Below are 24116 nucleotides of genomic sequence, written 5' to 3' on the forward strand. Positions count from 1 at the left end.
AATTAAGAAAACAAAACAACCATGGCACTCTTACCAGTGCAAAGCTCCATGGGCTTGGTCTTCCACATGAATTTATCTCTCTGTAAGAGTAATCTGTATAAAAGTGCATGACACCATCTTTCAGATGGGAAGAAAATTCAGCCATGCCACAGAGAGAGCTGGTGCAGACACCAAAAACTCTTCATCAGGATGAGTTTGGAGCTGCACCAAGGGTGAATAGGGCCTTGTGACAGGCACACTTCACAGTCGCATAAACTTCAATCTTTCACAAGAAAGTCATAGCCACCAAACCTTTTTGCAGTTCATGCCCTGAAATTATATCTGCTATGTACTGCATTTTTATCCTGACAGTTATATATGAACTATATCATTTCAGGTTCTTTAGTTCCTCTTTCAGTTTTCTCCTTTTGGTGGAAGGTTTGAGTTTGGTGGAAAGTTTTCATTTTCTTTTTCAATTGTTTTGGGAGAGGGTTGTGAGTTTTCACTATTTTTTTGTTTTTTTCAGCTTTTTCTCCCAGGAAGGGTCCATGGCTGTGGGAAAAAAAATGTGACAGGTTCTAACTCTAATGCAATGAAGCCAGCAAGGATTGAGGGTAATGAGAGGTGCAACTGACCCACATGCATAGTGCAACTTAGAGTTATTGCTCATTATCATTGTATTACAGAATAACGGAATATTTGGAGCTGAAAGGAGCTCCAAGTGACAAGAGTCATCAAATCCAAATATAAGGAAACTGCCCATATGGGGATTGAACCTGCAGCCTATGGAGATTTTAGCACCATGCTCTCACCGGCTGAGCTAATCTCAGAGTTATTAGTTCCTTTCATAATTGCTGTGAACTGTAGCATAGCCTTGTTTACAAGGAGTCCTGTCCCTTCTTTATTTCATTTCCCACGGAGATTTCACATTATCTCAATTTTCTTGCATCCTTAATACAAGCCTTCCAAGAAAAGAAGTGCTACTTTTCCAAGCAACAATCATCCTTCTGCCTCCTCATTCTTTTTCTGCTTTTCTTTTTTAATCTCACATCTTTTCATGCTCAAAATGGAGCACTGCTAGATGAAAGTATTGAGGAAATGGCCGGGAACTTGGCTTTTCCAGAGCATATCACTGAGATCCTGAGGGCTATACTGAGCTACAGACTTCTTCTTGCAGCCCCACTAAATGCACACATTCATCTGTAGCTACTGAAGGAGTGCAAGATGCACATCTTATATGCACATGTTATCACTAATTTGTGGACCTTATTCTGCGAGCAGATGTGCTCTTGATATAGGAAGCTGCTTTCATGATAGTGGGGGATGTAGATTAAACATGTGATGGGGCTTCCCTACATGGAGTTTGTATTCCCTGGGTCCATGAATGGCTTCAAAATCTTGAAAGACAAGATTTCTTGTTACAGAAATTTACAATGCTAAATATTTTGTGATTGGGTTTCAAGGATAATAATCAGGGCTAGCAAGTATTTTTCTTCTGAGAGACTGCAAATGAGGTCACAGCCTTTTTTTTTGTTTAACTGTGCTCACCAGCAGAGAGATACAACCAGAAAGATGCTATGTAAATACACTAGAAGTAAATAATGTGGTAGTTAAAATGAGCACAATATGTGGGTCTAGTATGCAAAACTGATTGCTCTGAAAGTTATTTTCAACCCTATTTTACAGTCAGGATGAACGACACATTACTGGAATAAACATCACATCTTGCCTGCTTATGTAAGTTTGCTAGTATGGGGACACAGTAGGATGTTTGTCTACTTGAAGAGATACATGCTACCAGTGCCACTGGCTCAACTCCCACTGACTATGTGACTCGGGCAGAATTCATGATGCACGGATTTTGGTCTCAGGCAAATATGCAACTGTCCCGCTCTATTCTTCCTCAGTTCCTGAGCTCATTGACTATTTACACAAGCTTCCAAATTTGCATGTAAATTCAATAGTAGCTGTGGAAAATCGCAGCTGAGTCACCCTGAATATGTTTGTACTTGGACACAAATGTTTTTGCAAATCTTCAGCAAACTAATAGGCAAAAACTGGGTACTGATACCAAAGCTACCTTGCTCTTGGAAGTGCCTAAGAAAATATCTGCCTAAGAAAATTAGTAGGAATTATTTTGCAAGTATTATTTATAGCTAACATCCCCTCCCTTCCTCCCTCCAAAAACAAAACCCAAACAAAATCACCCCACCTCCCCACAGTTAGCTAAATCAAACCAAAATCCAGAGGAAAAAAAGTGAGAAAAATAAATAAGATATTTTAAAACTATTTTAGTACATTTCAAAATAAAATTTGTCAGCATGGTCCTAGAGAAATTCTTATCTTGGTACTTCCTGTGAGGTTCCTTTATTTTTTGTGTAGCCAAGCTTTATGCAAAGTAATTTGCTGATCTCTCTATCTATCCATCCAGAGGCAGCTGTGATCCAGTGTTTCTACACCCTGATTTTCTAATTGGCTTATAGAATTTTATTTGGATGATGTGATTCAGGAATGAGAGCTGCTTTAGGTATTTAAGGTGTATAAATGCAGTCCTTAGGTTTGGTCTCCTTTGCGTGTGAAGCAAATGGACAAGCTCTGCAAGGAGATTGGATTAGAGACATCCAAATATAACTTTTGAATGGGAGTAGTAGCAAATTTTCTAATCTCATCAACTTCATCTCAAAGAAAAAATATGTTGCTGCCACTCCTACTAACCAGGCTTCTGTTAAGGATGCAGAAAAAAGGAGGTAATGTGAAATTTCTGTGCAAAATAAAATAAGAGAGGAACAGAATTCACATGTAAACAAGACTTTGCTACAACTCCCAACAATTAGGAAAGGAACTAATGCAATTATAATGAACAATAACTCTGGGCTGCATTGTGCATGTAGCCATTTGTGGGTCAGCTGCACCTACCATCAATTCCCTTACTCTGAGGTCCACATCCATGAGTGTGCATCCTCTACATGAGATTTCTGTGAGAGAAGTGCTTTGTGTGTAGATTTTAACCTACGACTGTTTATTTGTGTGCTCCATGTCTCTTCTTCTACTACAAAGAGCAGGTAAAATTTTCCCCTTCCTTGATAAAAGATGACAGTTTGCCTTTGCATCTAAAAATCTGATTGGCACATAAACCAGCCATTTTGTACAGAAATAAGACATATGCCATCACTGTGAAAGTTACCGTTTTAGGGTTTACAGCTTTTTTTTCTGGGTTTCTTGCTTGTTTACCCAAGAAAAATCTGCTCCTCTACAGCATTTTACATAAGGTAAGCTTTTCTGCAATAATGAGGCTCACTGCATTTGTAACTGTGCACGGCAGCCTGTGTGTTTTATGTTTTTGGACAGTCTTCTTGTACTAGATGACAATGAGGAGTCTAGGAAGATTGTTATTCAAATATCAGTCAAAACTGATGTGGAAAAAATTGCTATTGGTGAAAACAAGTCTGTGGATCCTGGAATCTTTAAAAAGGCCTATGTAAATTGATATTTTTAGTTACACTGAATTCTAAATGGATTCAGATGCCATGCTCACATGAACACCTGTGAAAAATCACAGCCTAAAATACTCTTAATTTGAATTCAATTAACCTGGAACCTTTGTTTTACCTTCTATATCTCATTACACATTTTCTTGTAATTCTCTGTCTCTATATAGTGTGCCCTAAGCCCTTGATTTGATATAGTGAAAGGTGTGTGCTTGGGCCTGCATACAGTCACCAGTTCTGCAGGACACAAGACAGTCTACCTGTGAAACCGAGTCTGGATTTTAAATGTGTAGAACTGTCATACGTGCAGAGGGTCTTTCATTCAGAGGTTGCTTGGCAAAACATCTAGGAACAAGGCAGGCTGTGGAGCTGAGCTAGGCTAAGGATGCTAGATGTGGCATCAGAAGACAGCATGACCACGCTTGTAGGGCAAGGCAGTGCCTGACTAGCTGAGGCAGCTATAAATCCCCTGTGTTGCCAGAGCCTGCTTCCACTTTGAAAGGAGCATGCACTCTGCTGTGCCTTCCAATTCAGTACCAGACTTACTGGCTTCGGGTTCCTTTTCATGAAGGCAAAAAAATTCTGGTGCCTCGAAACTGGGATGTTTATGAACTGACAGTCTGCCCTTAGATGATTGCAACACAGTTCAGTGCGAGGGTGATGCTTGAAAGGGGTGCTAGAGAGCTCAAGGCAGCCCTGCTGGAAGGCAAATATATTCTCAGGGACAGCTGGCAGACAATAAATATTAACTGAAAACTTAATGAATGCTCTAGCCTATACAGCCACGAAAGACACATGGGGAAAGAGGTGAAGTGATAGACACATTTTCTAGTGAAGAAAATGGAGTGCAAGTGAAAGTAAGTAAATTAGGTAGTTTTGGAGTTCTCTGCTATTTTTCGTCTCACTGAAAGGGGCTTATTCTTGAGCAGTAAATCTGTCTCTAGGCTCACAGAATTTAGACAATAGTGCTGAGATTCATTCAACTCATGCCAGACGTGAGAGAGGAAAAGGCAGGAAGCAGCCAGCCTCAAGGATGGAGCAGTAGCTGTCACAAAGTTCCTTAGCTGTGACACAGTCATAGCTTGACTTTAGTGTTGAACAGTGTAACAAGGAGCTGGGATTGATGTGGGGAATAGGGCAGGAAATGAGAGATAAACTTTAGCCACAGTTATCACAGGTCAGGGAAGTTCTTAGGACAGCTAAATAATCTGTAACTTGACCACAGTGGTGTCTTGGGAACATGAAATATTGTGAGGTGTGTTCACTTTCCTAAAACATATATTCTTTCCTGTACTGCTCTCATGCCTGTACTATATAGCTGGGATAAACAGGCAGGAATTAAGCCAGTATGAGCAACAGCTAAAAATTATTAGCTAAATTACTTGTATCATTGCAGAAGAAATTGTCTTTGCAGTCAAAATTACTGAGAATTTGCTTTTATTTCTGATGTTTAGGGGCTGATGAGCTGTGCTTATCTTTTATTGCAATAATAAAAACAACTTCACTTTTCTTATGAACTGCCATCCAGGTTCAAATAGGCACTGTGCAGATGCAGAACAGAAATATAAATACAGTTCCAGACTAGGAATGGTATGTGTTTGTGTCTCATCCAGTAAAGTGAAATAATTCATGTGAAAAGAGATGGTTTATTGGGACAAAAGAGGACACAAGTTCCCTGCATGGCTAAATTATGCGAGACTTTTTTAATGATAATGATAATTACTACAGCCTGAAAGAATGTTTTCCGTTGTAGGCAAGTAAGTGTGGAGAAGAAAATTGCTATCCTCTGACAGCTATGCAATAAAACGCATAGTTGTGAAAGCCTAAATATGTGGACGGCTCTATGTAATCCACTATGCTTTTTCTCAGAGGTATGGGTATAAGTGACTCAGCAAACTGTTTCTGAAAGGAAAAATGTTATCTCAAAATGAGCTGTTGTTTATCAGATGTGTAGTTACTGAGTACGTAACTTGTAAGCATCTGGAGATGAGCTGGTTAATCAGAAACAGTCAAAAGTGGAGAAATCTTTCAGCTGAAAGGTGACTAAGGTTTTATTTCTAACTTTGTTGGAAAGTGAGGTGTGTTGATAGTAAAAGCCGTTATTGGTGCACTCAGAAGTATGTGCAGTCTGTTGTAAAATCAATATGCAGTCAGCGTTTGGGATCCTAGAGCTTGCTTTGGCTGCACATGGGAAAACTCCAGCGTGATAATACAGAACAAAGTTCACTTTCTGGATTGTTTGTTGTTAAGTAATGGGCTGAAAACATTGTGAGGTGAAAAACGGACTTTCCAAGAAACCATTTCCCTTTTTGAGCCAGCTTCCATTTTACTTTGTTCTTCTGAGCTTTTAGCGGCTGCAGGCCAGAGAACTGAATACCAACATAAATCTATTTCATTTCTATTTCAGTGTTTACTTACATGTGTTTCTGAGTGTGATAGTATAAATCCACAAATTAGAATCCCTTTGAAAGTTATGGAAGGAATGTCAGTGTATTTTACAGGTGTCTAATCAGGCTGTAGTCATATTGCCACTGCTGAAAAACTAGGGGTTACCAATGTACCAGAAAAGCTTTTTTCTGCTATTTTACAATACCCTATATTTTTGTTTGAACATACAAGAAAGTTCCTCTGTTCTCTGAACTTGTCTTGGCAGGTGGCCATGAGTCAGTACCAAGCAATATTACGACAGGGAAGCTGCAAGAAAAGGACAGTGTTCTAGGAATTTGTGACCAAGAAATTCCCTTAAGCAACAGAAGCATTAAACGTGTGATTGAAGGCTACTAGGCATAATTTTACTTCCTTGAATTGGCCTAAATTAATTCTAAACCATCATGACTTATAAGGTTTTATGCCTAGAGGCTGTCTATTGTTGAAGAAGATCTTGTTTGCTTTGAGTCTATCACCTTGTATTTTAATTTCATACAAATGTGTTCTGTAAAGAGGTAAGGAACAGTCAAGCTCTACTTACCTTCTCCCTTCTACCCATTACTTCCTAGACTTCCATTATGCCCTTTTGCTGATACCCCTTCTCATACCTGCCATCTCTTCGGTAGGTAAATTATCCAGTCTTCCTACTCTTTTTCTGTCTGAAGCTTTTAGAACTTTTCTAGGTAGCCTTGATGATCTTTGCTTAATTTCCAATTTTATAGGGCCTACTGCTTTTTCATCAGGCTTTTGTCATATAATGGGTTTATAACTGGCACATTAATTTCTATTTTTTTCTCATATTTGTTGAACCTCGATGTTTTCTTTTGAATGTTGATTACCTATTTTCATAGAAAACCTTATCTTCTCCAAAGGTTTTGTTTTGGCTGGAATCAAATAAAGCATTTGGATGTTGAGTTGGGCGGCCTGATTCAGTGAAATAGACTGTCACCTGGCAGTTTTGTCCTTTTTGGAAAGGAGGAGGGGAATAAGAATTGGAAAAGTTAAGTTTGCTCCCCATTCTTGGTTGTGGCTGGAGCCAGAGGGGGCAGAATGATACTTCCCACTCTGTTTTAGCAAGGCAGCTGTGCTGTAATGTTTTCACAAGCCAGGTGAGTTTGGGGACAGAGAGGCTCTTCGAAGCAGTCAGACAGCACTGATTCAGCAGGAGCAGAAGGAATTCCTTTCAAACACTCCCTCACCATTTTTTCTTGGGTGCACTTTTAAACCATTCTACTTTGAATATTTTCTGAGCTCCTGTGTACAGAATAATGCAATGGAAATTTCCCTTGATATTCTGTTGAAAATCCCATTTTTAAAAAACACATAAATGTCCCAAGGAGACCTTTTAAGTATTTGGAAAACACAATATTTTGCCTGGAAGACACAAAAGCTGACCCCTTGCTGCCCACCTGGAATATTCCCATCAGTTTTATTTTCAGTCTACTGGAAAAAAATCTGTGCAGACAGTTCATACAGGAAACTGGGAAGGAAAAAATTATTTGCTTGACTTTTTCTCTGCTTTGGAACAAAATAATCATAATGCTATTTTAATTAAAAAACATATATATTTATTTTAAAGTCTATGTCTTTCTATACACATGGCTACTGCCACTGGCTCCTTAACACTTTGTTTTTGAGTAGTGCCTATGTATATTTTGAGTGCTTATCATGGACTTATTTGGGTTTGGTCTTTTATCTTCCCCCTAAGGACCTATTAATTCAGATAATCTCCCAAAGATATCATTATTAAATGGCATTTTGTTGAAAGATGTTAATGGCCATGATTACTGGAGATTTTGATCTGAAGATTCCCAGAGGTTGTGGTATAGCCATTCCTCATTTCCTCCAGTTTGCAAGATGCCAGTGAAAGATCTTTGGAAATTATGAGGATCTTACCTGTGGAAATGTCATGGGAACTATCATGGGGAGAATTTGTCAACGTCAGGCTCAGGCTGAGCCTGCAGTGTGCCCTGGCAGCCCGGAGGGCAAACAGCATCCTGGGAGCCTTGAGCATGGCACTGCCTGCCACAAGAGAGGGGATTATTGCCTGTATTCAGTGCTGTGCAGCTTCACCTGCAGTGCTCAGTGCAGTTCTGCACCCCACAATTTAAGAAGGTTGTCAAGCACTGGAACAGGCTTCCTAGAAAGGTGATTGATGGCCCCAGCTTGTCAATGTTTAAGAGCCATTTGGACAATGCACTAATTAATATGCTATAGGCTTTTGTCAACCCTGAAGTTGTTGTGAAGTTGAACTGGATGATCCTTGCAGAGCCCTTCTGACTGACATATTCTATATTTCTATTCTATTCTATTCTATTCTATTCTATTCTATTCTATTCTATTCTATTCTATTCTATTCTATTCTATTCTATTCCATGCCATTCCATTTTATTCTATTCTCTCAGTGTCCTTTGCATCGCTTATTCCTAAAAGTGTATATAAATATTTGGACACACTAGCTATGTTTAGAAACTATCCATGACTGTTTTAAGTGTAAGAGGGCTTACATAACATCATCAGATAAAAAGCATATTCAGGTGTTTAAAGGACACCTGAAGGTTTAAAGGACACCTTAAAAGACAAGTTCCCCAGAAGACTCAAGAAGTAATTTAGTGCTGATCTTAAAAGACCTATTTAATAACACAGGCTTCTATTCTGACCTGGAGGACACTATCTAAGCTCTAGGACTGTAAGACTTTACTTAAACCTGATAATATGGGTCTGAGGACTGTACATGTTTTGAGACTTTGAATATTTAGTATTAAATTGCCACCTGTGAAATGTGATTAGACTGAATTTCCTAATGCTGAAGAAAGTATTAAAGGAAATGATATAGTAGACCACAAAGTTAATACATACTGTGATGCTCTTCTCTCTTTTTTTCTTTTATAGTAGTCTTTACTTTCTTTTATGGTTTGTGTCAGTGGGAGGATTTGGATTTTTTAATTGTTTGGGGACAATATTGAAACTGGATTTTATTCTGCCTGAATTTCTCTTGGGAATATGAAATTAATTTTATTTTATCTTGAAGAGTCCCCACATGTAAATATGTTAATGTCTTGGATTTCAGTAGTATAAGTGATTAAATTTGATTTAAAGGCACTTAAACATTTTGGGTTTAGGCAGAAAGATTTCAGCTGACTGAATGTCTCATGAAGGGAGAGACATCAAACCTCAGTTCTTCCCATGATTCAGTGATGCCTTGTATTAACTATGAACAGCCCTGAATATCAGTTGAAGCACTTCAGTCTGATATTTAATATAAGATGGTGAAAATATCCTTCAGTATCAAGAACAATAGCTTAAAGGATAAAAAAAGATCAGGCTTGTGCATACACAAGTGTCTCAAGGAACAGAATGCCATTGCTCTGCATAAGAACCCATCAGTCCTAGAGGATTCTGAGCTTGGAGTATGGCACCATAGTGCCCATGTGCTCCTTCAACCTTTCACTTTGCTCTCTTGATGCTTCTGGGGCTACAAGCCTCTTTATTTCTCTTGTATTAGGAATTGCTATGCAGATACTGCAAAGAAGAGGTCATCAAGCTTGTAGTTAAATAAAGAAGCTCTAGTCTTCTCAACACTGACGTTCTTCTCTGTAGTCATCAAACCAGATTTAGGACTCCAGAGGAGTTGCCACAAGTTGCCTGTCAGAGAAAATAGGAAAGGATAATAACAATAACAGCATCATAGACCTGAGAAACCTCAACTTCCTTTTTCTTGAATCCTAGAGGAAGATTCCACTTCTGAATAGTCTGCTGTCTTCCAATAAAGAATTTAAATTTCAGAATAGCAAAAATTCCTTGTTAATAAATCCTGCACTAACAAAACTGTTTATAGAGTGTATTATGTGTTTTACATAATGGTTCCAATTAGTACTTCTTGTCTTCTGGCATAAAAAATAGATATACACAGATATTAATCTTCTGTATATGATGTATCTGCTGATCCAGGGTCATCTTTGGAAGTGCCGGATGGTAGGTTTTCACTTCCACTCCTTTGTCAGGGACATGTTTTTTTAGAGGGCAGATCCTTTCTGTGCTCTTTTACTTTGTTTATGTTTTATTACATATAGCAAAGCAAAATGCCTTTTCGGACTCTACACTAGAAAAGCAATAGTGGGAAAAATAACTGTCATCAGGTGTAACTATAGGTAACTGCTGGAAAAAGCATGAAAGAACATAGTAATAGCACAATCAAACATGGTAGAAATATGACTAATGAATGCAAAAGCTATACCAGCAGCAGAGTGTATGGTATTTTAATGTCTATTGTAACTCAGCAGCATTGTTCTTTAGTTGCTGCTCAAATCCATTAAAAACATTTGGAAATTAAAATGTATTTGCCTAAAGCAGTTCTGAGTGGAAAGCCTGCTGGAATGATCTGGGTGGTGCAGATTTGGCACTCAGGAGTTTAACCCTTCTGCCCCACAACTAAGTCATGCTTCAGTAAAATGGTGGCAGCAATTCACTTTCCGACTCTTCACTCCTTGATACAACTTGTGCCAAGTCCAAGATTCTAGCACTCTGTGGAGCTGCCTGAAGAAAGTTGTAAGAAGCAAATATCTCTAAGAGCAGGAGATGTTTAACCATGGCCCATTTGCCTCAGATGCTCCCCTAGCAACAGTGTGAAATGTTCAAATAGAAAAGGCATTGCTTTCATGTCTGTGGATTACCTGAGTTTTGCATTACATAAGGAAAATTCTTAATGGGCTCTATAAACCAGATGAAGGCTTCTTTGTTTTGCAAAGCAGTTACAGTTGCACTGAAGAATTTGGACCTTTGAGACAGTGAGCTTTTAGAGGTAAACAGGGTGAGCACTGTGCAGAGGCAAATGAGGGCAACCTGTGCTCACAGACCTGTTCTGTTCTCCAAAATCCTATTTGTGAGAACACAGCCTACCTTTTTCCGTCCTGCAGGGGTAAAACGGGGAGTGAGCCATTGGATGGGAGGCTATGATGCACTGCCACGCCTGGATATCCTCTGGCTCCTACTCTGTGTCCTCAGCAGTAAAACCGACCTCATGAGGTAGCAATTAGGGAATGTTTGCTATCTGTATGATAGCATTATCTGGTATTGTAACATGCAATCAATCCATGATAAATAAACATGCTTCTCTTCCTTTCAAAAGCTGCTTGGTTACTCATTTACAGTTGGGATCATTGTCGTTCATATTGTCATGGGTTTGGAGATAACTGTGCAACAGTTAGCTGTTTCAGTGGCAGAAAACATTGCTTCTGTTTTCCTTAATCTTCCAGGTAACATATACTTCACTTATTTTTACTTGTCCAAACTTAGAAACCAAGACCAGAACTTTCCCAGTAAGTCACTATGTCACGGGGTGGCCACCATTGTTTCTTAGGAATATTGTTCTTGTGGTGCAGAGGTCCTGACTGACTGCCAATATCTTCTTCCTGAGCAGGGGCTAGTAATTGGAGGAAAAAAACGTCTCCAGACTCCATGAAGTATATGCTGCCTTAAAGGGGGTATCACATAAAAGCTAACTGCAAAGGAATATAATTTCTGAAAAAATCATGTAATAAGCCTTTTAATTTTAATTTCCCAGAGGAGAAGACATCAGATGGCATATTAATTGCCATAATTTTTTTTTCTTTTTTATCATTTGTGCTAGTCCCCACTGTTTCCAACATGACATCAATCTTTTAGGCAATTTATAGTGCTGCTTATTGCCTATGTTAACCATTCAATGGAGCATAAATTTGCAAACTGACTTAATCTGTAAATCCTAGTATTATATTTTCACTTTGAAAAGTATGTAAGGATCTCTTGATTGCAACTATATTTATAAGCAGGTGTAATACCTGTAATCCTTATTTCTCTGGTGTTATCTACCTTAAGATATTTATTCATGAGATATTAGTCATCTTTGTATGGACAGATTTTCTTTTGAACGTATACTCTACAGATGCCAAAACCAGCCAACCTGTATGGTCCTATATCAGAAAATATTTCATTTAAGTCAAAACCATGTCACAAACTCCTTTGATAATGTGCACTGCACTCAGAAATTTTCTTTGGTGCAATTTAATTTATTAACACAGACTTATCTTAAGATGATGCACTGCGTTTTGTTCACAAGTTTGGATTTGCTTTTCTGCTTTGATCCTTTAGAGGAAGTAAGCTTCTCCTCCCTCCCCCTCTCACTCCCTTCCGTGGGAAGGTTTAACTCACACAGTTCACCAATCTTTAATCCCTGACAATCTTTCATGTAGACTCTGCATTTCTGCCTTGGTTCCTGGTCTCTTGACTGGACATGACAGAGCAGACTCATTCGTCTCCATGTCTAAGGACTCCTGCAGTGCTACCAGGTGGTCCACTTACTGCCCAGTGCTGAACTCTGGGTGGAGTTTGACCAGTGGCTGACCATTCTCACGTTTAAATAAGCTGTCCGTTATGGCATATTTTCATGAAAATCCCTTTATACAGATAAACATTAGATGTTTTGGGGAGAGGGGAGGGGGAGGGGCTGGTTTGCATGCATTTTGTAGCCCTGAAGCATTTTGTTCTTAAGGAATATTGGAGAGCATTGAAAGATCCTCGGAGTGTTAAAGAATGTTGTGAATGGGAGGGTGGGATTTGGATGCTGTGAAAGTAATTTTCAGAAGTTTCCTTTTTTTTTTCTTTGGCAGACAGTGTAAACAATCTTTTGATTGTTTACTCGTTGCCTATTCTTCAGGCAACGTAACATCCTCTGCATTAGGCATTAGTCACCAGGCATGGGCTGTCCTAAGTCTTAGCCATCTGGATTTTTTATAGAAGATAAAAAAGAGAAGTGTGGGAGCTAAAGAAAACAGGAAGATCCCATGTAGAGAATAGAAAAAGCAATTGGATCATACTGCCTATTACAAAGCAAGCAGAAAGATTTTATAACTAATCCTTTACTATGTCATCTCTGAAAGCTTTAAAGAATAGTGGTTGTTTTTTTCTTTTTTGAACATTGTCACTCTGAGAGGGAGAGATTGGTTTGTAAGCCAAGGAGATGAATAAATACTGATGAAACTACTCTAAATTCTAACATGTTTAAATACAACAAATCTCAAAAAATGGCATTTTCCTCAAAGTTAAACTTATAATTCTTATACACAGACAAGAAAATGTAACTCTGAATAAATCTTAACAGAAATGTTCTTTTCATCTAGCTAATATTTTATAATAAATTGATGTTTTTTGATAGGTTCCAAAGTATATGAGGCACAATTCTCCTCTTATCCCATTTTACTTACTGAGCTAATCTGTTTTCGTTTTTGTCAGCCACTGTTTATCAAGCACTCTGCTTTTTCAATAAATCTCAAATGAGATAAAAATGTGTATAGCACTGTTGACATCAGACCCCTGAAACAGCTGCAGACTTGCTATTGTTTGGTTTCAATGCTCACTAAAATGAATTTCCTTTCTGTTGAATCTAAGGGATATGATGAGTGACAGGCCATCTTATTTTTTTCTTAATCACACAGATCTGTGTGTTCCTCTACATACCCTGATAGGCAGTGCATATGTGTGTGAAAGGAAGGGAAACAGGAATTCCTTTCGGAAGGGTGACAGCCTTCATAAGACTGAGTCCAAGGCAGATGTTCTCATCTAAAATCAACTACAAAGTTTAAAAATGTGAACCTCTCTCAGGAAAGACTTACATTTATTTTGGCTCCTTTTCCGTTGATCATGTTTAACATGATCTTGTTTAACATTGATCATGTTTAAAGGGAATAAACAAACAAACAAACAAACAACAAGCAAACAAACAAAACTAGGTAAAGAAATAGTTTTGTGCCAAGTGTATAGCGCATGGATATGCTCCACCATGGAAAACAGGACTTGGACACACAGTTCCAAGAAAATGTTATGCTAGCAACCATGTTACTATTCTTTGGTTTAAGATCTAAATGTTTCCATCTTTGAGAGCCCCTCAGAGACAAACAGTTGAGTTTAACTAGGCGTTTGCTGGCATTGCAATCGAAGTGGTGGAAGTGAGCTAGAGAGCCTTCCTCCCAGAAAAGCAAAAAACCCCTATGTTTGATGGTAGAGCTGCACTTGAGTATGGAGTCTTTTCTCTTTCAGATATCTCAGAAACTCCACTCATGCCCTTGGCCTCCTAACCAGTATGTTATTCTTGGCACAAACTTCTCCCCATAATTCTCTTCTGCACCCTGCTCTCAAGGGTTCCCTCTTCCTTTTGTTGCTCTTTACTCCTGTCACACAAAGCATGACTGCTCCCCTTATTTAAGACCTGCAGTGACAATAATTTAGAACTTACAATGCCCCAAAGCTAAGAGGCAGTAGATATTTCATGCCAGATGAGACCCTCTCATGAACTACTGCAAGTCTAGAGAAGTATCACTAAATTTAATAAAGCTTGTCTGGGATTCCAACAGTTTAGCTGACTAATGAGTTTCATATGAAGTTCTGAGAAAGGTTGGATTTGAGTAATGCTGGATCAGATTATCCAGCAATTAGAGAAAGTTAACTTTATGATAGTACGGTTGAAAATTATATCATGGAACAGAAATATGCAATTATTAGGGTTCCAACTGTTCTGGAAATATGCTGGGTATGTGGGAAGTGAAGTCTTGCAACACACTAAGAAGGTCACTAAATATGAGATCTGGTATATTGTAGCAGAAAGAAAGGCTGCAATCTGAGAGGAGTTTAGTTTCTTTTTAAAACAGGAATTGTTATCCTAAGACTCTGGGATTATAAAAGGCTGGAAAATGCAACTGAAGTAACTGAATTTCTGATTTTTTTTTTTCCAACTCTAAACCACACAAAAATCTATGACTGTTTGAAAATAGAAAGATCTGAAGAACTTTGGACAAATTAAATCCACTTCCTCCATGGTGTCAAATTACAGGGGAAGCAAGGCATTTTCTTATTTTCCCTGTTTTTAGCTATAACTACCTTGTATTTTCCTCCCAGTGGATAATTTCTTTCAAGATTATCCTATGGTCTTAGTATTCTTCCCTTAAAGTGACTACCAGCACAACTTTTCCAAATGGTCAAATCACTGTCTTACCCTTTCTTACACCATCTTCTGGAGTCTTAAAAACTAGTCCTCTGTGAGATGTGTTTCTTCCATGTCTCTCTCACCAGGATCCCTTCCACTCACTGAAATAGCTAAGAGCACTAAGACAGACTTGGCAGGAGGCTGGATATTTTAGGAATTGAAGATGTGCTTTCCTCCCATGAGACTCTCCATGATGATTTACTTACTAGACAGCTCTAGGCTGGAAATCCTGACTGATGTGTACCCTGAGCAAGCAAATTCAGGCTATCATTTGTAATGCAGTGTTCAGTTACTAAATCTATGAGAATAATATTTGCATCTCAATTTCAGAGCTCACTACTGTGTGTTTTCTGAAAGGTAAAATTCACACCTGTTTCCCCTCTCTTCCACAAGGTGACTGCTTAATCAGATTCAACAGGACCATTGCAGGGTATCACTGCTCAACACATTTGAGTATCTTTTGCACTTCTTCTCTGGCTTGAAATTTGCTTGGGATACATCTGAAAGAATGAGCAATTTGAACTTTAACAGTAATTTTCAGCAAATTATACCACCCAGTTAATACCGTTGTTTGGTGTCCCAACAGTTCCTCTTCACTGGTGACAGGACTGATTTAGTTTAGCTACTGATTAATGTCTGGATGTTTTTTACTCTGTCCATCTCTAATTCTCATTTTTCCCATTTCCCACTGCAGAAGACTCTTCTGAGTCTTCTATTTTCACTCACATTTTATTCCAGGATGTTCTCTTCATCATATATCCTTCTACTTCCTATTCCAATCCAGGGAACTAAGTAAGATAAAGCAGAATGTATTCAGTACGAGGGTTACATTATACAAATTGTTTATAGATTATTTAATCCTGCCTGTTTTTTTATTTGCATCTTGTATTTCCAGACTAGAACATTTTATTAAGGAGTTTGTTCCCAGATATCAAATAGTTAATGATTAAATAATAAATTATTTATGTCCATGTTTGAAAAAGTCTAGCTACAAAACTTTATAAAGACCTATTTTGGAAAGTTTTCTTCTTAGAAGACTGTTTTTAGGAGGAGTTTATATACTCACCCTTCAGAACCACTTAGGATGGTATCCAAATAAAAACTTGATATCTGGACGAGGATTCTTTATCTTCACTTCCATTTTTCCAGTGCCGAATATAAAGCAGCAAGTACACTTTCAGATTATAAATTAACTTCCTGTGTTACTGAATTTAGGCATACAAAAAACAAAAACATATTTATAGGCATATAAAATGCAAAAAAACTAAAGAGGCAGTTTTTGCAAAATTGTAACAGTCACAGTTGCATGAATATAACTCACATGTGGAGATATGCAGAAATTGCAGTCATTGGAATTCAGCCCAAAGAATGGCCTGTTTGCGACCCTTCTTACTAGTGGCAACAGATCTACAAGGTCTGTCTAAAATACACCAGTATTACATTAGTCTGCTCAACTTCTCAGTGACTGAATGAACTTCTTCAAATGATTTTTTGGTAACAGAGACCACCCACTCTTCCTTGGCAGTGGGTCAAGTGCTGCATTGCTATTAATGAATCATTTCACTGGCTGCTCTCAAATCTAAGCATCAAATCGAGTCATATGCTCTGAATCGCTGTATGCCGTCTCTTTGTTTAGCCTACTGTTTAGTATTTGTTTAACCATTTATATACAGGCCATGAGACACAAGAGTCTTACTTGCCTGCACTGTACAGACCTGCAGATTATCCAGACTTTTTATAGCTAGTGGAGACAAGTTTGTACTAGAGATAATAATATATTATCTCTAATTTAGGATGAAATCACTAAAGTGCTAGAATTACCTGATTTCTTTGTTGAGTATCAATACCCATTAATAAAATATCTAGGATTACTAAAAATAGTCAAATTAATCCCATGTTAGGCAACCTTCCTTCTGCATAAGCATAAATCTTGACATTTTCACCCATTACTTAAGTTAAAAATCCACTGAGATCAGCACAGTCATGCTTTAGTTGTGGACTCTGGAGCCTGGGGAGGAACATGAGGGAAGGGTAGTTGGTCTTTGTCTGTTGGCAGTTTATAAACTGGAATATTTACTAGAAATCAGAGGTAAAGAGAGAATGTATCCATTTGGAACCCACTTCTTGAATCTATAGGATCAATCCCCACATGGTCAAGGGAGAATGACTGGGAAAGGTGGTATTTGCTCAAGAGGTAGTAACTGGGAAAAATTATTTCTGTAAGGTGTGTTTTTAGTGCAAAGATGGCATTATGTGTGAGCAGGCTGTCACATTGTGATTGTGGGGAAAGTGTCTAAGTCACAGAAATGTGGAGGTTGCTGCCACATGCAATTTATTGGCTGCCTATTCCCTGTGGAGGAAATCCTGCACATTTATTAAATGGGTGGGTGGGTGGATGGATAGGAGGGGACAATTTATTTTGACACATAAGCATCCACATGAAGAGGTTTGCCAACTTCCTGCAGAGGCCAAAGTGACCAGGAAACAGGCTCTAAGAGTGACGTAGGGGAAACTTGGAGGCGTTGCACAAGCAGAACACTCAGCGAGGAACAGCAAAATATCCCAGCTAGCAGGCAGGCTGTGTGCCAGAGCAGATCTTTTTGTTCCCTTCAGCAAATTCTTAGTGATAATGATACATGATTTACCTCTCCATCTCCTAAAGACAACCAAAGCATTTTTGCTGGTTTGCTGTTGGTTATCCAGCTTTAAGATATATAGCCTGTTTCCTCTCTCTCTCATCCAGAGCCTGGAAGTCAGATGCTGCAGATGAAACTTTCTTTACTATCATTGAATACAATCTGTTAGGGGCTTTGTTTTGGTCAAACTGCATTACATTGAGCGAAGGCAGTAAGCAGACCACACCAACCTTGTGTAAAGAGTCAACGTCCTAATGGGGCAGATGTGGCAAGGGTACTTGGCCACTGCACCAGGACAATGTGACTCGTCAAGGTGCTTGGCAAAGGCTCTGGGTTTTGTAGAGATGAAGGGAAAATCAGCAGTACACTGCATGCTCCAGCCTGGAGAGAACATGGCACCTCTTCCCTCTCACTGTGCTATTTGGTGTGGAGTAGGGTCTGCAGCAAGAGAGGGAACAAAATTTCATGAATGCTGTATATGCATAAAAATTGTCATTTATTAAGTAACACAGGAACTAATCTGTTTCAGAACTTTTGCCTTGCTGCACAATCTATTAAACATTTGTAGTCTTTTGGCTGAGCAGAACTGCTTTAAGTGTGCTGCTTTAGCTTTTAAAAAGTCCAAGATTTTCCATTTAGCCACAGCATCTAGAATCCAGCACAAGATTGTATTTTTGGATGTACAGGTACACACATTTGTTACCTGCTTCAGAAGGTAGTACTCAAGATATAGCAGATAAAATTATAGGATCTAAATAGTAATTTGCCTCCAGCCCCTCATAGCAACGCTGAAATCTATTTTGCCTAAGTTCTTTTCTGTAAGAGGGTAAGGAATTCTGGTACTTTCACACTGTTAAAAACAAGTTTGTAATATAAATAATGAAAAATTTCAGTGTGCCTTCTGGAATCCTCAGAAAATTTGGGTACAATGAAGGAATAATATACATCTAAACTTCCAAGTGATGCAGTTCTTAGTACAGGAATTTTAGTGTCTATGTGTATTATTCTCATTATTCTTTCCTCTTAAGCTGGGATATTTCCAGTAACGGCTTCACTGATTAGTTCTTCTCTTTTTTCCTTTTTTTTTTTCATTAGACACCACCTCATGATATTAAGTGACCTGAATATGTTGGCGAATAATATCTTTCTTTTTAACTTTTTTTTAAGTTAAGGGGTATTTAATTTTCTGGGAAAAAAAGAAGAAAAAAAAAAACAAACCAAAAAAAACCCCCCAACAACCAAAAAGTTCCCAAATATTTCATTGTGTATTTTCTTTCAACAGTGCATTTGAAAATCTCATAGGAGATTCTTCCTTTTTTTTTTTTTTGCCTTTAACAGGGATCTCTATCCTTCATCCTAGTGCATTGCATTGCAATAAATTAGTGAAATCTAGTAAAGCAGTGTGCAAAATCACATTACTTGTGCAAGTGAAATAGCATTTCAAAAAAGTTATGGCTTACTTAAACTTGTCCTATGCAAAGGTACTGTGTGAAGATGATGACATTGACAATGCAATTTTGGACTGTTATTCAAAAAATGAGGGTGTTTAGCTCCACCAGGTTTTTTGTAATCATAAGCTGTAGCATGGAGCATTGTAATTTCCTACTCACAGTTGTCTGCAACAGAAGAAAGCACTGAAAAATGGCAACAAGATGACAGATATTGAAAAATAAAGTACACATTTCTGTGGTATGCAATTAAAATTCTGTGACTGAAAAGTCACTCAAAGGATACAGAATATTTTAGCCAAACATCATAAGGGCTTTTGTTTTATTCCTTTCAAAATACAATTAATGGTAAAAATTACTAATTGAAATGGTGGATAACTTAAAATATTTGGTTCCTTTTTTCATGTACTTAGAATTTACTTAACAACACAGAAATTAAACCCCTGGGAACCAACTTGACAGGTTGTCTGCACTGGAGTTTACTGAAACAAAATGTCACAGGCCTCATAAACTAGGAGCAAGCCTGTCCAAGGGATAAGGAATACTATTAGATATTATGCAAAGAACTAGAACTGATAAATCCTCATTACCATAAATATGAACCAAGTGACAATACAGAAACACATTAAGTGTTCTGCCTTTACTTAAGCAATGCATTTAATTTAGGAAAACTAACAAGAAGAACTTCCTAAGAATGTCAGGAGAATTTCAACTATCTTTTATGAAGTGGTAATATTTGCAATATGTCACTGATACAAATGCAAAAATAAATTATCTCAGAATCCATATGGGTGTATTTAAGACCTATTTACTAGCAAAGAGTGGACAGATATAAAAAGACGGTGCACCAAGTGTGTTTACCTGGAAGCTATTCAATTGGTCTTTATTTCTCAATAGCAGGTGGTGTGCACTATCTGCACTGGTTAATTTCACACTTCCTTTGAAGGAATTTTCATGTTGGGTAACCATTTTTTAATAATCACTTCCTTTCTATTTTTTGGGAGCAGGAAGGAAACAGGCAAGAAATGCTTAACCTTCTACAGGAAGAAGGTTAAAGTAAAAATAAAAAGCCAACACTGGAATGATATTCGGGAATACTTTAAAATAAATGCTCTAAAAACAGTCATATATCAGTGTGTAGGATCTGAAATTAGGCAAATGTAGGCTGCGTATGCAGTATTGCTCCTCTCTTGTTTATTGTACTCAAGCTGGGACAATTCAAATTTTAGATGCACAGTACAGATTTAGATAGTCCTGTGCCACACAGTGGCTAAAGGATACTAAACCATACTTAACTGCAATGGTGCAAAGGTCTTACTCTTCACTCAAAAAAACGTGACTTGAATGTCATTTGCCCTTCTGCTCTGTCAGAGTCAACAGGACTGCAAAGTCACTAAACTTTGAACAAATCATGCCTCGTCCTGTATGCGTTGTAGGAAACTTGAGGTAAACAGGTCACACTTTTTAACAATGGTGTCTCTATATCTTTGCATGTTATTGTAGATCAAAGAAAATGCAATTACTGAACTGAATTAAATTATATGGATTCAAAAATCAGTCTTCTGAAACTTACAAAATTTGGGAAAGTTACTTCTTACAGGGTAAATAATCTGTTGCATTTCAGTGAAATGGGCAAATAACTGCATCTGTCTACACAAAAGACAATGGCTATGACTATATAAATATATTAAAATAAATAAATGAAATGTGAATTCAGTGGAAGCTGAGTATCATTTGAAATAAATAAGAGGGTAAAAGGAACATTAGAGACCATGGATTTCTGTGGAACTGCTGACAGACTTGCTTTTCTTCCCTTGTGAGACACTGTCAGGATGCTGCTTTCTGTCTGTTTGCCTCCACTCCCCACTTCTCAATGCTCCCTTGAGGCTTTGCTTTCTTTTTTCTGTTGCTTTAACCTACCAGCTAAAGGAAAATGTTTCACACCAGTGAAACATCCCCTTTGCCACAGCTTCACCAAATCAGAAAAATAAGTAGGTGATGCTGAAGGAGCTTTTGTACTGCATCAGTGGGAGTTGCATGATTAATTCTAGCTCCTAGCTCTGACAATCTCCATCTACTCAGCAAAACCCATGCATGCATGCATATATATTTTTGCATGTATTTGTATTTATATAATCCCAGTGCCTCTAAATATAGATTTATATATTTTAATTTATTTTATGTATTTTATTTATATATATTTATATATATATATTTTAATATATATATATTTATAGATGATAGTTTTGCAGTCTAGAAACCTGAATCTACATTTTTATTTCAACAAAATTTCTACTGACTTCACTGGTAGCATCACTCAAATAAGGACTTCAGGATCAAGCCCACATTTAGAAGCAGATGTCAGATCTTTTCTAATTGTGTGTCCAGAAGAGTGTGTTCAATTCTTGACAGTGGGAATTTGAAAGTGCATAATATCCCCTTGCAGAAGCTCGGCTCTTGGAAGGAAGTGGCATGAAATGCAATGCAGTTGCAAAGGCCAGCAGAGAAGCTACTTCTGAGAAAGAAGTTGCGACACGAAGGCACCTAAATTAAATGAGATTACAACAATTAGTAAAAGCAAAATAAATTCTGCTCAGGTCAGGACGGAAACAAAGACATCAGTGTGAGGTCTTTTTTATTTTGTTTTCTAATCCATCACTACTATCATGGTTGAAGATTAAAGAGGACTTTTTACTTAAAAATACATGGTTATCGGTACAATAAGGGTACACGTATGGAAGAATCACAAATATTACATTAGAATGCAGTCTTTAAGCAATAAGTCTTCATTTCAGTTCCTGACAAATGAGACACGCTGTCGTCTGCATTAGGTATCTACATTAAACTGGCTATTAAGACTCTCTCGATAGTCACTGGAGAGACAGAGACAAGGTTTGTGGTGGAAATAAGAGAGATCTGATTATTTACACCTCTTTGAGTATTATGTAACAACTTCGAAACTCCTTGTGCTTCTTTGGGTTTTTTGTTTGCCAGTTTTTCAGGTTTTGTTTTGTTTTTTTTTTTTTTAGAAAGAGCTTTGGTTCTTTCAATAACTATATGTTCTGAAAATAGTTAGCTGTGAAGAAAGACATTTAGAAAAGGCCAACATTCTTTCTGCGTTTCAGAGCAGGCAATTTGAGGTACTATGTACAGTGGCTAAGAGTCATGCAATGAGATAATGGCAGGGAGGGAGGAATAAGAACAAACCTTGCCAATTTATATTTGCTCAGTTATTTTCAGACATGTCAGTTTTACAAAATACTTCAAATTTATTGTGAAACCTTCCTCTGGGCAAGGCCTTGGTCTGAATTGCAGTTTCCCTCCATCCACAGTCAGATTTCTCTCTAGTCAGCCTCTGCACACGTGCAGAATCCCATGCAAATGACATCACCCTGACATTTTTTCCCACTCTTTCTGTGTTGTCTAATAGTGAAAATATCACCAACTTCCTTGGAAGTACTGTATTCATCTCATGTATCTTTCTGAACAGACAATCCTGCACTACTTCTTTTGATGAAAGGCTTTCACCTCCCTCTGATGGGATTTATCCATTTCTTTCTTCCCATTTGAAGATACCAAGATGTCTTCAGCACAGAGCCTAAAAAGAAGCGATGTGTAGTTTAATACAGATGTAGAAAAATAGTAGAAGAATGATGTTTGTGTGATGTATCAGCATAACAATGTGGTAAGATAAGAAAAGAAGAAGAAATAAATTGTAATAAACAACAAGCAATTGTTTTGCTCTTAACTAAAGTTACCTATGCTTATAATGTACTCTAAACTTTAAGAGGTTCGAAAAACATTTTGGAGTATTTGGACTTGCTAATTACCTGCATCTTCTCCTAATTTTAGTGTAATCCTGATGCTAAATTTTATTTTCTGGAAGTTTTCATTCAGGTGCTGATATTCTACTATAATGTGCTGCATCACCTTTATAATTTGATTCAGACTGTCATAAAAACCCCAGTGATGTAATGAATTCATAGCATGAGATAGGAAGGTCAAGAAAAAAAAAACTCCAGGAAGTTTTCTGCCTATAGATTTTAAAGTATGACAGAAAACCCGCCAGTGGCTGATGTCAGATGTTATGATATTGATAAGGCATGAGAAAAAAACATGACCTCAACAAGTATGAAATTCTGTTGAAGTGAATTTGTGGTCCAGACACATTCCTGCTTTGGAATGTGGTCAACTGCTTTGAAATGTGTAATATCAACATGTGCTCTTTTATATTATTGGTATCTCCAAGATCCAACATCTGCCAGAGTGTTTGAGCAGAGAATATTTCATCCTCTGTGGTGCAGAATCATTTATGGAGGTGTTCTGGGAATTCCTAGGTACCTGGTTTTTTTCCTTGAATTTGTTTGCAATTTGATCATATCAACAGCATCTCATTGTATCAGAAAGCTAATGAGATATGTTTTAACATGTGTAACTAAACAACCTGGTGATGAAATAAAAAGTGGGAGGGAAAATTTTTCCCTCCTGCTTTCTTCTTGGAGATTGCAGCAGTAGTATTACTGTTGTTGTAATGAAAGCACAATGTAATGCCCTTAAATTTTTTAAAGATTTTTTTTGTCTTCCTAGGTTAGGAAGAACAAACAGACTTCTTTTGTCATTCTTGCCAAGTGTCTGGAAAAATTCAAGCTTGGGGAAAAATTCAAGACTGCTTGGGGTTCTGAGCAGCTAGATCTAATTGAAGAAGTCCCTGCTCATTTCGGGGGGTTTGAACTAGATGACGTTTAGAATTCCCTTCCAAATCAAATAATTCTATGATTCTATGCTTCTGCTATTCTCCTCTGCTCTGTGTGACTCTTTTGTACTGCTACATAAAAATTAGGGTTTTCCCTGTATTCCCAGGTGGTGTAACGTCAACTTTTTCCTTTGTTGAACAATGTGTTTTGATAGAGACCTTGAGTACCAGAACAAGCTAACAGTTAGGCTGCAGGTGTTCTTTAGTGACTAAAGATTAGCAGAAAATCCAAATGCTGGTTGGCCTGTATTCTTCCTGTCTGAAGAGAAAATGGGAAATCATCCAACACGTCACATTTTCCTTAGAGGAAACTAGTCATAGGAACAGGAAGACTGTGTCAATAAAAAACAGTACAGCTAAGCATTTCAT

General features: G+C 37.8%; 1 long non-coding RNA gene across 4 annotated transcripts in view; it reads right to left on the reverse strand.

Annotated features, from left to right (window-relative positions):
* Nucleotides 1-7439: 7439 nt before the first annotated feature.
* LOC148219880 (uncharacterized) overlaps nucleotides 7440-24116 on the reverse strand; it is a 72455-nt gene continuing 55778 nt past the window's right edge. For 2 of the 4 annotated variants that reach the window (XR_015799347.1, XR_015799348.1), the window contains 4 exons: nucleotides 17777-22592; nucleotides 15977-16115; nucleotides 15637-15698; nucleotides 7440-9539 (listed from right to left, as the gene is read on the reverse strand). This is a non-coding gene — a long non-coding RNA (uncharacterized LOC148219880). The remainder of the gene's footprint in view (nucleotides 9540-15636; nucleotides 15699-15976; nucleotides 16116-17776; nucleotides 22593-24116) is intronic. The other 2 variants (XR_015799349.1, XR_015799350.1) reach the window with 2 other exon arrangements.

This window comes from Sturnus vulgaris, chromosome Z, assembly GCF_052056855.1.
Source record: "Sturnus vulgaris isolate bStuVul1 chromosome Z, bStuVul1.hap1, whole genome shotgun sequence".
Classification (NCBI taxonomy): Eukaryota; Metazoa; Chordata; class Aves; order Passeriformes; family Sturnidae; genus Sturnus; species Sturnus vulgaris.